The 12,547-nt window shown below is 49.8% G+C and overlaps 1 protein-coding gene across 6 annotated transcripts in view; it reads right to left on the reverse strand.

Annotated features, from left to right (window-relative positions):
• wasf1 (WASP family member 1) overlaps positions 1 to 12,547 on the reverse strand; it is a 38,566-nt gene that overhangs the window by 25,097 nt on the left and 922 nt on the right. The window lies entirely within an intron of this gene.

Raw genomic sequence — 12,547 nt, forward strand, 5'->3', positions numbered from 1 at the left:
GGAAAATAAATAAACAAAAAAGAAAAAAGTTTAACAGGTCTTTTATTTCTGTCAAATCAACTTTGACAGTTTAACCGTTGAACTGTTTATTGATTTGCTCTTCTCCATTTCAATACCCAGGACAGTCTTTTTCACACTCTCTCGCACAAACACACACACACACACACACACACACACACACAGAGATGACCACAAATGTATCTGCTGCAAAAGCGCACTGTTATATTCCCCCAAGCACCACTAATAAACACAGACGTACCAGGAGGAAATGATCCAAAGCACCAAAGGGAGTCAGAATTCACTCCTTCCCTCTGAGCCCCACAACATAAAAGCACATAGAAGTAGTTGTTAAGATGGGATGGATTCTGCTGACCTCACCGGCGTGGGCTTTTACGATACACAGTTTCCTTTGTTTTAAAATAGATATTCAAGAATGATTATGAATGCCGAACTTTGGCTCGAACGTTAAGCAGTTACTCAAGAAGATCCGGGTCCCAAAATTATCCACAGAATTATAACACCAAGTCTAACCCTCCACCATCACTCCTGTTTGTGAAAATAAAACAAAGAACAACAAGCGGACCAATGTGTCCTCAACAACTCCGCTATGAAGTAGTTCACGTTGGGGCGGTTTTGCTTCCCTTCTGAGTGCAAGAACAACATCACAGGCTCAATTACGCTCTCTCAATATTCGTCGACGCACCATTAAAAGCGTTCGTTCGCATCGTATCTCAAAAGGCTTTCCTCGGACGGCCTTGCCGCTCTGCATTGGCGGCATTCCGTGCGTGGGATTAATAACTGCGGCAGACATTTGCTGCCTCACTGATTGGACGTGAGTTTCAGGACCGCTGTGGTCTCTCAAACACACGCGCGCACAGACATGCTGCATCTGTCTGCGCGGGGTTCCCGATTCCACCCAATGACATGATAACGCACGACAGCGCTGCTCCCCTTGAGGATAATCCTGCTCATGTCCCTACGAGGGGCGGCTCGCACATCTTCTTGGTTCTGACGGGGGGGGGGAGAGATGAATAAAACGAAGGCGAGACGAGAAAAAGCCAGCGCCAAGTTCAAGTCTTCCGATCGGCGTCGATGTTGGCGATTTCAGACGTTGCTTCCAAAATGTCTCCGTGTCCACTTCTAATGACCTTTTCAGCTTGACAACATTTCACCGTGACTCATACCGGACTAACAGAGTGCTCTTAGTCGTAGATAAAAAGGTCGACAGTGATTATCTGCTGATCCTCCCTGAAGGCGTATGAAGCATTCAAGTCGGGCCTGGTGATAACTCTCTCCGAGACGGCTTCCTGTCTGCACAATAGGGGCTCCGTGAGGGACTGGATGTGGAGGACTGAATTGACAGATCGAACACTGAGAAAATTACAGTCCTCCATTTTCAATTATATCCTAATTCAATGAACGAGGCCGTCGAAAGATCTTTTGTGGGTGAACTACGGTTTCCCTATTAGCTCAGTCCTTCCACCTCCGCCTGACAGGGCTTTGCCAGCAAGATGGAGGACGGCCATCACTGCGGCCCGTATGAGCGTTAAATGATCGCTGCACACGGAGATGTTTAACCTGCTCCTCTTTTCCTTCGTTCATCCCCCCCCCCCATCGGCTCGCCTACCTCGTTTCTCTCCGTCCACCCATTACCACTGTCTTGCTGCTTTTACGGCCTCATACGTCTTGGGACGAAACTTCCCCGCTGTCACCCATCGCCATGGCGACGGCCACTTTGTAACATCGCGGGGGAGGCAAAAAAAAAAAGGCAAAGACGGTGGACAAAAAGAGAGAGAGGGAGGGCGGGAGGGGGGGGGGGGGGAGGGGGCGTCTGGGCTCGCATCGGGCCGATGTGTCAAAACAGAGATAGCAGCTGATGAATGGAGGGCGAAACAAGAGGGGGGAGGGGGGGGGGAAGAGGGAGACGTGGGGCTGCTGGAGCCATTGTGCGCGAGCGGCAAAGCAGGGTGAGGGGGTGAGGGACGCCACGTGCCGGCGGAGAGCAGGGGGCCCCGCAGGGGTGCGGCTCATTGCACTCAGGACAATATGTCCGACGAGGGGCTCTAATGAATCCTAATGGGGCGTTTACTCCCTCACAATACGGCAGAGGAGGCCTCCGCGTGGAGCAGGTCAAGGGCCTTTTTACTCGGGGTCGCCTGGTGGAGGCGGACTCTGGATACACAGCATCGGCTACGATGTGACACGAACACACACACACACAAAGCTACACAACGGCATTCATTCTTGTAGAGGTTTGAGGTTTGCAAATTATGGAACAAAGGGGTTATTTAGTCTACTGGAAATGTCCAGCAGCTACGCGATTTCTTTTAGCCACAGTTAAAGTCACTGGTTGTCAACACACGGATTCTATTCTGTGGTAAACTGGCCGAGCCGCAGCAGCCGTTGGCCGAGCGAGCAGAGATCCGACCGGAGCTCAACAGCAGCTGGTTTGAATTAGTAGAGCAGATAGCGGGAAAACCTGCAGCTCATTTTCCAAACAAAACAGGAGGAGAAAAAAGAAAAATGCACGTTGTCAAACTGAAAAGTCATCAAGGAGCTTTGTGTCTTCCCTTTGTGACCGCCGAGTCTCAACGCGGCAGGTAGGTAGGACGTCTGGCTCGTCGCTGGTGTTATTCTAATGAGGCAGCTATAATTCCTAAATGCTATTTGTTCTTCCCTCTCTCTCTTAGTAAACAAGACTGGAATTTTATCTGTGTTCCCATTCAAAACAGCTCGGATGGGCAGAAACCTTTTAACACATTGTTAACATAATGAAAAGGAGACCTGTCGCATACAAACTAGCTGGTCTTGAGTTTCAACGCCCTTCCCCTGCTGGTGGGAAGCGACTGTTGAACTAGAGAGGACAGCTGGCGCCTTTTCACAGCTAGGAGACGAAATAACGTGCACATCACCTGAACATGTGGAAAACCAGAAAGTTGAAAACAGTTTCTTCTCAAAGATCTGTGCAAATAGTCGACCAATATCACTCATATAACCCCTAACACACACACACACACACACACACACACACACACACACAAACCCCCTTTATCTGCCTGCCCGCCCCCCCCCTAACCTTCACAGCACATCACGTTGGCAGAACGTATCGTTGCATGTGCCAGCGACTCTTCAGTCCAATTAAAATTCTGCACCAGCCGGTGCCCCTTCAGCTGTGAGATGACACCCTGCAGGCCCCCACCAGTAAGGGGCTATAAAAACACACACCTGCAGCCCCAGTGCTGCGGGGTTGGGCTCAGTGTGCTGGTTAGCGCTCTGTATCTCGGCTCGTGGCCTTTAGTCTCGTGTGCGTTGGAGTTTGGCAGGTACCCTCCCCATCGGCCTGGGCCGGCTCTCTAGGCAGTTATAAGGTCGCCAGTAAGCTGTGGACGGGTTTGAGAAGTTGCCTCAGACCAAAAAGGAAACAAACATCAGCTGCGATACTGACAGAATGCAAGATTGCAATTCCTGACTATTGTCGACTGGACACGTTCTCTTCATCTTATCTATATTTTACTCAAAAATGCAAACTTATACCTTTTAAAAATGAATGATACAGCTGCAGGGTTGCACCTCTAAGCATGAGAGGTATAGAGGGTGACTGACTATACAGCTGTAGAAATGTTTGTTTTTCTGCAGCCATGTTTTCCTTCCCCCTCCTTCAGCTCTATGGAGAAGATGAGGATCTGAGCTTCCCCATTTATCAGATATTTTCTCTGTATGAAAAGAAATCCACGTGACTCAACAGAGGCCGTCTGTCTGCTGCACTTTACATTCAGAGCGTCCAACAACCAAACCTCGGCGGGGCGAGGAGTTGGACACAGCCCACATTGTACCGTTACAAAGAGCGTAGATCACATCGGACATTCATTCAGCAAACATGCACACATCATCCCGCCGCTGACGTCCGGCCGCTGCATATTCATGCACGACGTGACAACGTCGATGAACAAACAGACCCAAAAGACGTTTATCTGCTGAGTGCACAGAAACCCACTGGCGTGAATACTGAAAGCCTGCTGCTGAATAATAAATGTCTGCATGTACTGTGCAGCTGTGCTTGTTTGGCCTTTGAGGTAAATTTCACTACACCGAGTCCCTTGCTGTTCATGCAGACGTGAAGGACATGCACACGAGCTAACCAACGCACAGCGAACCCCTGTCAGCTCCCACGTCAGAAAGCACTCTAGGGGAGACAACGACCAAAAAAAACAGCGTTTTCTCCATGACTTTCATATTATGTTTACTGATAAGGAGGCCGCGGCACTCCACGCACTGTTTGTACGGCGCTCCTGGTTCTATTGTTGCTTATTATTTAGGAGAGTGTGTTTTCAGGCCTTATTAACTTATTAAATAAATGTCGTAGACTTATCAGACTTTGAGAGTTGCGATGGTATTACTGGATATTGGTAATGACGATGCATGCAGTCCCTCCTGTTAAATAATGACACGTGTGCACAATACACTGTACAAGTGGGAGATATGAATCTCAAGAAGAACATTGCCTGTTGTTGCACCTTCAACATAAGTTTCCAAGCTCCGGTGCAGGGATGGAGGAGGTCTATGCATTGCAAGGCAGTGAGGTAGGATAAACCACAGGAGAAAAGGAGCTCCTACCTAACCTTGATACTTCTGTGTTTCAATTTATTGCAATACAGTTCCCCGTGAATAGCAAATACTGTACCGCGCCACTGTGATGCTGTGATGTTGTTGTACTCCCATGAGGGCAACATTTACACAGACGAGTACGTCACGGGACGAGAATGGGGAGGAGAGGGGTTTTTAGGTGTGGCGCTATAGCTCGGAGGGAAAGTGTATTTTTCAGTCTCGCATGCACCACTGCGTTTGGCAAAAGAAAAAGTGTAAAGCCATGATGGGGGGAGGCGGGGGGGGATATCACTGAACGTACCCTGGGTGCTTTAATAGTAACTGGCAGCTATCGATTCCCTTTTTCCAGCCCGTCATTAACTCAAAGCTTAATAAAACAAAGACTTTCTTTAAATTTAAAATCAAGCAGTGCCTCAAGAGAAAAAAAGGTCTTTGAGGTTCAATCTTTCGACAAAGGACACGCTCAGAGTTTTAAAAACAGAAACATCGCTTTTTGGGGTTGGCAAAGATTTTCTTCTGGAGCAACCAGAAGCATTTACCAAACAACTGTGTATGAGCACGGTCAATCAGCTGATTACACAACACATTCACACCCATTCAGTGAACAGCGCGACTTGGCAGGAGCTGAGGAGTGGATCTGTGAGGAAGTAGGGTGGGAGGGGGGGGGGGGCGAGGAGGATTTGCTGTATAAATTGGGCCGATCACTCACTGCCCAAGGCAGCTGTGCAGAACCTCTCATAGGCTGTCTCCTGAGTTTGTGGCCAATGTCACAGTCTGTGTCTGCGCATCACGAGGATTCTGGGGACAAAGTGCTGGCAGGCCGGGGCGCCGGTGGTTAGTCAAGGTGCCCTTCTGAAGAGGAGGCCTGAGGGTTCAGGGTTCGGCAACACGCTAAGCTAAATACAGGTTTAATGCACACAAATGTACTGCACAGTGTGGCAGCTGCCGAAAACCCCAGCTTTAGTCGGCTAACAAAAAATGTTAATGTTAATTTTTTAAACAAGTTAAACAATTATGAATTCCATATTTAATGGAAATACATTTTTATAATAAAATAATCATATTTAATATAATATTTTTGTATGTATAAAAGGGGGAAAAAATTACGTTACGTAAATTAAGTTACTATTTGTACACACACAAAAAAAATAGAATAACAAAGAGCGAAGACACAACAAAAAAAAATGTTTGAAAAAAGGAGTGGGAAGAAGCATGACACTTATACATAAATCACAAAGACACGACACGGCGGGTAAACAGGCTGCGCTGGGTCACTATCCTCTGGGCCTTTTTCCTTCTATAGGAACGGCATGCCCATTAGGGGTCAAAGGGTCAGCTGCAGGCATCGTGTGACCTGTATCTCGTGACATTTCACGCGTGCCCCAGACAGCTACGCCTAAAAATGACCACTGGTCTGGAAAATGTTGGCTGAACATTCTGCATACGAATGGAAGGAGAGAAAAAAAAAAGAACGAATGGGAGAAAGAAAAGACAGTAATGTCGTCTACGGCGCGACGGGGACTAAAGAGGACTAATCGTGATCTAACCGCCACGTCTTAGCAGCACTTTAAAAGGAGAAACCACTTACTCTGCCATTATATAGAAAAATGCTAAAGACATTGACTCACATTGCCTACTACGAAGCAGTTTTCACCGGGAGCGAGATGCGCCTGACGAGATTGAGGCAGAATGTGACTGCTTGATTCAATTTGCTATAGTTAGACGTCACGCGGGTCCACAGGATCACAAATGAGACGAGGCACCCAACACGTCCCTCCCTTCACTCACGCACTGATATGGAATTTGATCACTAGATCAAGCCAGAAAGCACCGCCTATTCTCTGGTGAAGGCGATATGGTTGTCAATGGGACCAAAGCGGGACAGGGACAAAAGGCCCCGTATCGGCCCCCTTCCCTCCCTCAATGCGCTTGGCTCTCGTATTGTGAGGCTCTCTGCTCGTCTCCGACATCTTCAATGGGAAACAAGTCGGATTCTCCCTGCAGGTACAAAGCCTTTCACTCCCCTATTCTCTCCCCTTGGTTTTGTCTTATCAGTGGGCATATTTCAAGCCCCTGGCCTTCCCCTCAGTCCGAAGGGAGGCTTGTCGGTGTGTATGTGTGTGTGTGTGTGTGTGTGTGTGTGAGACAGAATCCCCAGCAATTGTTATCACTGCTCCCACACGATCCCTTGTTATCTCTCCTGGTCAGTCGGACTGTGGCCCGTCAGTCAGCGTCTCTGCCGCGGGCCTTTTGCTATTAGATAAACACCTACTCCGCTTGCTCATTGTCCAGAGATCCCTCCCTCCCACGGGCCCTGAAGCACCTCCGGGTGCTGATCAGATGGAGATGCTCAACGCTTTGGACGGTGCGTGACTCACAACTACTATCTGGAACTTATTTGGCCTGCTCAAACTCCGGGAAGTAATTGTTTTGACCCCTGGGGAAGAAGTGCTGTCCCGTCTTCTAAAACTCCTCAGCCAGCGCAGAATGAGATGTCAACATATATCAAAGTCAACACATGGATATGACTGACTGAAAGTGATGTTCGGCTTCACTTCGACATTGTTTTCAAGAAAGGGCCTACTCGTGGGAATCACGACGAGAACGCACCAGGCTCTGGTTGCCACCGACGGTTACGTCACCGCACTGACCTGACCTTTGACCTTATCCCACTGCCCCCCCAGGCAGGAGTCCCACGCGGGGCCGCTGCTTTAATGCTCTTCCCTCCAGGCGGCTCACGCCCACCGAGCTCGTCTAACTCCCAATGCCGATGCGGCGTTTGGGCATCTCTGGCGCATTGGGATCAGAATCGACTTTATTGCCCACGTGTGTGAACATAAAAGGAATTTGACTCCTTTTTTTGGGGGGGGGTTGACATCACGTGCCAAAGTCAAGCCTCGTTATTAACGTGCTCCATCTGCTGCGGTTCACGGGACTGTCACAGCTCGCCGTGGGGTGTGAGGATGGAGGTCACGTGTGTGTGTTGAGTACACACACACACACACACACACTTAAGTAAAGGTCGACTTCTTAGTAGTGTTATTAAAGTTAAATATACCCCCGTTAAAATAACAGGGCATTCTGGGGGAAGGAATTCCATGAAAACAAGTGTGCGATCCACAGCGTCTTATCCCATCGCTGCCCTTTCGGGGTGGACACAGCACATCTGTAGCACATCTGTGGCTCACCGGCTGAGCCTCGTTTCGGATTCTATTTCAGAGTCCGTCCGTGGAGATGCCTGTATTATTCATCAAGTCGGTGAAGTGCACCTCTCTCTCCCTCTCTCTCTCTTATGCAACGATGGCGGGCCGTGCAAATAGCAGCCCGAGCTCCAAACCAGAGCAAGTCACGGTCCCATGAAGACGAGAGGATACGGCGATGGAGTCGGGGGGCCCAGAGGTCCTGTGCTGATCGTCCACATCCACGGGCCCAGAGAACAATCCTGGTTTGTTTTAGGGGATTTAGTAAGCTTGGAACTTGTGGATCAATGTAATGGAGTACAATTTTAGTAATATACTGTACTCAGCTGTACTCACACACCACTATCTCTACACGCACAACACAGGAGGGAAGAGGAAGACTACATTATTTCCCTGAAACACAACCTCCCTCCACCGACGGCCTATCTTCAGCAGATGCTTCTTCCACCGGTAGCAATCCGCTCACCTCTACCCGACCTCTGAATCCTTCTGGTGGATGGCCAGCATTGCTGCGTGATAGATTATCGACGACACAGAGGAGGTGATTGCCGAGGAGGGCCGCTCGCGGAGGGGTTTAAGTGAATCTGCCACTTCCTCCCCAACTATCACAAATCACAAAAAGGGGCCGCGAGCTCGCCTCCACTTTGGACCTTCTGAAATAAGAAGAGAAATGTACACTCGCAAACCCCCTGCTGGGCTTTTATCCGGCACAAATCAGACGAGCCTGGTGCCTCAAGCAGAGTGGAGCAGGATCCTCGCTGCGAGCTGTAAATGAACCGGCCAAATATTGTCTCCTAATCGAAGGCAGCAGTTTGTCCGTGTGCGTTGGCCCCCCTGCTGTAGAAATTGCGGACAAACGCACTAGGATGCTAAAAAGCTCCTTCGCCTTGTGTTCTCCTTCTCTTTTCTCAGCACTCTGTTCCCTTTAGAGTCCCCTCGTGAGCTGCGGCCTTGGTATTTTCTTTCTATCGAAGGCTATTTTTATAACATTTGCAGGGGGAGGGCGTTTTGGACCGTCTACGGTGGACAAACATGTCTACTTTGTTCTCGTCTCTCTACGTCCACCACCAAGGAATCGCGTCCTCGTGGAAAACGGAATGAAAACGCGGCGCTTCTACAACCGAATGCGGACGTCTCCTTTCTGACGCCGCCGGGGATTCGGGCTGCCCTCCATCGATCGGTGCACGACCCCCCCCTCTTCCCCGACGAGCGCCGCACCGGCCGCACCAGCTCAATGAGAAGTCGTCAGAGAAAAGGGGGAGGTGGGGGTGAGGGGGGGGGGGGGGGACTGAAATAAGGAAGACAGTAAAACCAAGCAGAGGAAAAGAGCGCACAGATATTCAAAGTAGGGAGAGTGGCGGAAAAAGAGAGAAATACTCTGGATGTTGTTTAGCCAGAGTCCACTGTTTTGCATGAGTTTGCGTATTCAGACCCAGTCAAATACGCGCACGCTCTCCGGGTACAGCGGCAGATATCATTCTGATGTCAATTGGCGGCATTTAGAGCTTGATCGTGGACAGAAATACGCTGCGACCTACGAGATGAGGACCATTACATTGTTTTTCTAATATGAGCACGGAGAAAAACCTCACCGTGGACTTTGTAAACACAAACACACGGTGACACACACACACACACACACACACGGTCAGTGCTCGGGCCAGAAGCTACTGAGGGCAGCTCTGTATCCGATTCCCTCTTGGAACGGGCCGCGTCCGCATTGTGCCGAGAGAGGTATCGGGCTACATTTACCGACCGAACATTCACGTGACACCTGGCGAGCGGCCCCGACGGCGCACAGTTCGTCCCGTTGTGAAGCTCCTTTTGGCTCACTGCTAAAAAACAATGGGCCAGGTCAGTCACAGGACACCGCGGAGCTACGTGTCCCAAATACCAGGCCGTTACTGGCTGATTCATTCAGTTCAGAAGGACCCATAAGAGCACGAGGAAAGAGTCCATTATTGCAGGGCTCAGAAGCTTTCCCCTTCTTGTTTTGCGTGTTGGCGCAGCGTTAAGCGATCTGCTCTAAACCACAGTAAGATTGTGATGACACTAAACTCCTTGGCCTAAACAAATACATGTATTTTTAAACCTGGAAAGCATGAGCACGCCGTTTTCCCGAGCTGCCATTGGCAGAGACGCTACCAAAGCAAAACAAACCCTTTCCAGAAGTCATCAGAGCCTAAAGTGATGTGGTGGATGTATTCAAACGCAGCCGCTGCGCACAGACCAGTTGGCAGCAGGAGATGTTGCATTACAGGGACTGAGGGACTGGCTTTGAGAACCAGTGGCAGAGGAGGAGAGGAGAATAATTGCTGGCTGTATTTTGGACTTGAGAGTGGGAGGATGAAGTTGAAGCTTCAGATGAAGTGGTAAGAGGGACTAGAGAAAAGACGGGCAAAAAGGTGCTTGGGTCAATGAAATACGCGACAAACGTCACTAAAGGAGGGTGGATTTAAGGCCGGAGGCTGCAGTAGGACACAAGGGGCACCAGTCAGACAGGCTCACGGAGCCCCGGGTCCCTCTGACCAGGCACAGGGGCAGCATTATGGAGACGTGGGCCTGGCCGAGGGGAGGAACAATGGCCGCAGTGTGCCGGAGCCTCGGGAGCATCCTAACAGCTGGAAGATAGCAGGTCCGTCTGTGGCCTCGCTAAATGGCACGCAAAGGGGAATTGCACACACACACACACACACACACGTGCATTTTCTCTGCGTCTTTCCCAGAATCCCCAGCTGACTTTCTTCCCACCTCATACCAGGCTGCCACCCCTCGCTTCACTCTCATCTCCAGCCATTCTCTCTCTCTCTCTCTCTCTCTTTGGTAATGCCCCGTCTTGGTCTTTGCGTCCTCCCGAAAGACAAAAAGTGAGCCGCGGGGAAAAAAAAGAAAGAAGAGAAAATTCTCCATGCTGGCGCGAGAACGCCAAAGACTGGCACGGGATCAGAGCAATGTCAACAAATAAGAGGTCAAAAAGCCTCCGCGAGAGGCCTGCCAAAGCTCTTCTGTTACGAGAGCCTTCCAGAAAAAACAAGAGAAGGGCAAACTGTGCAGGAATGTCATCCCTCGGAGCAAAGAGTTTACGTACGGGATCAGGTAAAAAAACGTGGCAATGTGCTCGCCTCTATTTTGGGAACACACCTGTAAGGATTTGTGCAGCAGAAAGACGGCTGTGTGGGTGAACCCCTCAGCTCTGATGCTGTTCACCGGAGTTTAACGTTTTCCCCTGCAGGCTTTAAAATACCTCACATAAAACAGAAGTAAAAGAACCACAGGAGATAACCCCCCCTTGGGACACAAAACAGAGAACGGGGGAGGAGGGGGGGGGGGGGGTTGAGGCCACGGCAGGAACCCGTGAGCACACATCCACTCTGAGGGTTTCGAAGGCAACTTTCAATTTATCCAATATTGCTAATGTTTCGAGCACCCGTACGCTTCCTCCGAGCGGCTGCCGACGCACGTCACACGGCTCCGGTCATGTGACAGCTTGGATGCCACTGTTGCAGGTTGATAAATCCAACAGCTGTGCTGCTCTGGGACTGTTTTGTCTACGGATTCGAAGCTGCTTCTTCGCCACACGGGAACCTGTACGTTTTTCTGCACGGATAATCTTTTTGTAACGTTATGGATGAATATACATTCTCGATACGTTCCATTGTGTCACGGTTCAGACAGTGTAGGTGTACGGAGCGGCGGGGCCAATTTTAATATGTAGAGTCAGCGCTTTCTGCCCAGACTTAGAGAAATTCCTTATGAGAGAGAGAGAGAGAGCGAGATGATCACATGCAGTCACCACGACCCGCGTTTGTGTCTCTTCTGATTCATCATTACGCCCGTTGTGAACATAATTCAAATAAATCAAGGAGGAACAGACACTGTTAACTAGTATCAAGGGCTCTGCAGCTGCCATTTCAATCACCAGCAACAGAAAAACTTGACAAATTCCCACAACAGGGCTCTCTCTCTCTATCCCTCTCTCTCTCTCTGCCACACAACTTTACTTCTGTACTTTGAGGGGCTTGCAGGTGAAATTGGCTGCTTGCTTCACTGTAGAGAAACGTGTTTTCTGCAGCATCCTAACACCTCGGTTGGGTTTTTAAATGGACATGGCTGCAGGAATAAAACAAACATCTGGTCAGTCCAACGTGACCCCCCCCCCCCCCCCTACGCCCATTGCCGCCCAATATCTCACCCGATATGAAAGCCGAGGACACTGTGCCCACATGTCTCGCTGGACTTGAAGAAGTACAAAGAAGGTTTCCAATTTCACAAAGCATGATGATTTTTTCTCTCCTTTTTTCACCAGTGGTGAGGGCTGTACCATCCCTCCCCCCACCATTGACTGGGAGTCCGAGCTGGCTGGAACAGACCCCGACGCCTCTCCCCTCTTTCTCCCCCCTCTCTCTCGGATCCGAGTCAACGAATTCACAATGTACCGACCTGAAACGCCGCAACCCAGGGACGAATTCAAACACATTAAACGCGAAATGTTGATTTTTTTTTTAATTGTGCATGTAGATCATTTGCTCCCCCGGTTTCTCACCTACATGGTCTTGCTAAGGCTGAACATGTCAAAACGCTGCCGCTGCTCCTCCTCCTGCAGGAGCTGTTGCAGATGTGGAGGTTTTCTCAATTGATCACAAGCGGTCCCGTTACAGATGTGTGCATCGCTCAACATGCTGTTCACTTTAAAGGGGGGGGGGGGGGGGGGGGTGGTTGGACCACTTTGGAGTCCTAACGTT

This window comes from Gasterosteus aculeatus, chromosome 18 (genome assembly GCF_964276395.1).
Source record: "Gasterosteus aculeatus chromosome 18, fGasAcu3.hap1.1, whole genome shotgun sequence".
In the NCBI taxonomy this organism is placed as follows: Eukaryota; Metazoa; Chordata; class Actinopteri; order Perciformes; family Gasterosteidae; genus Gasterosteus; species Gasterosteus aculeatus.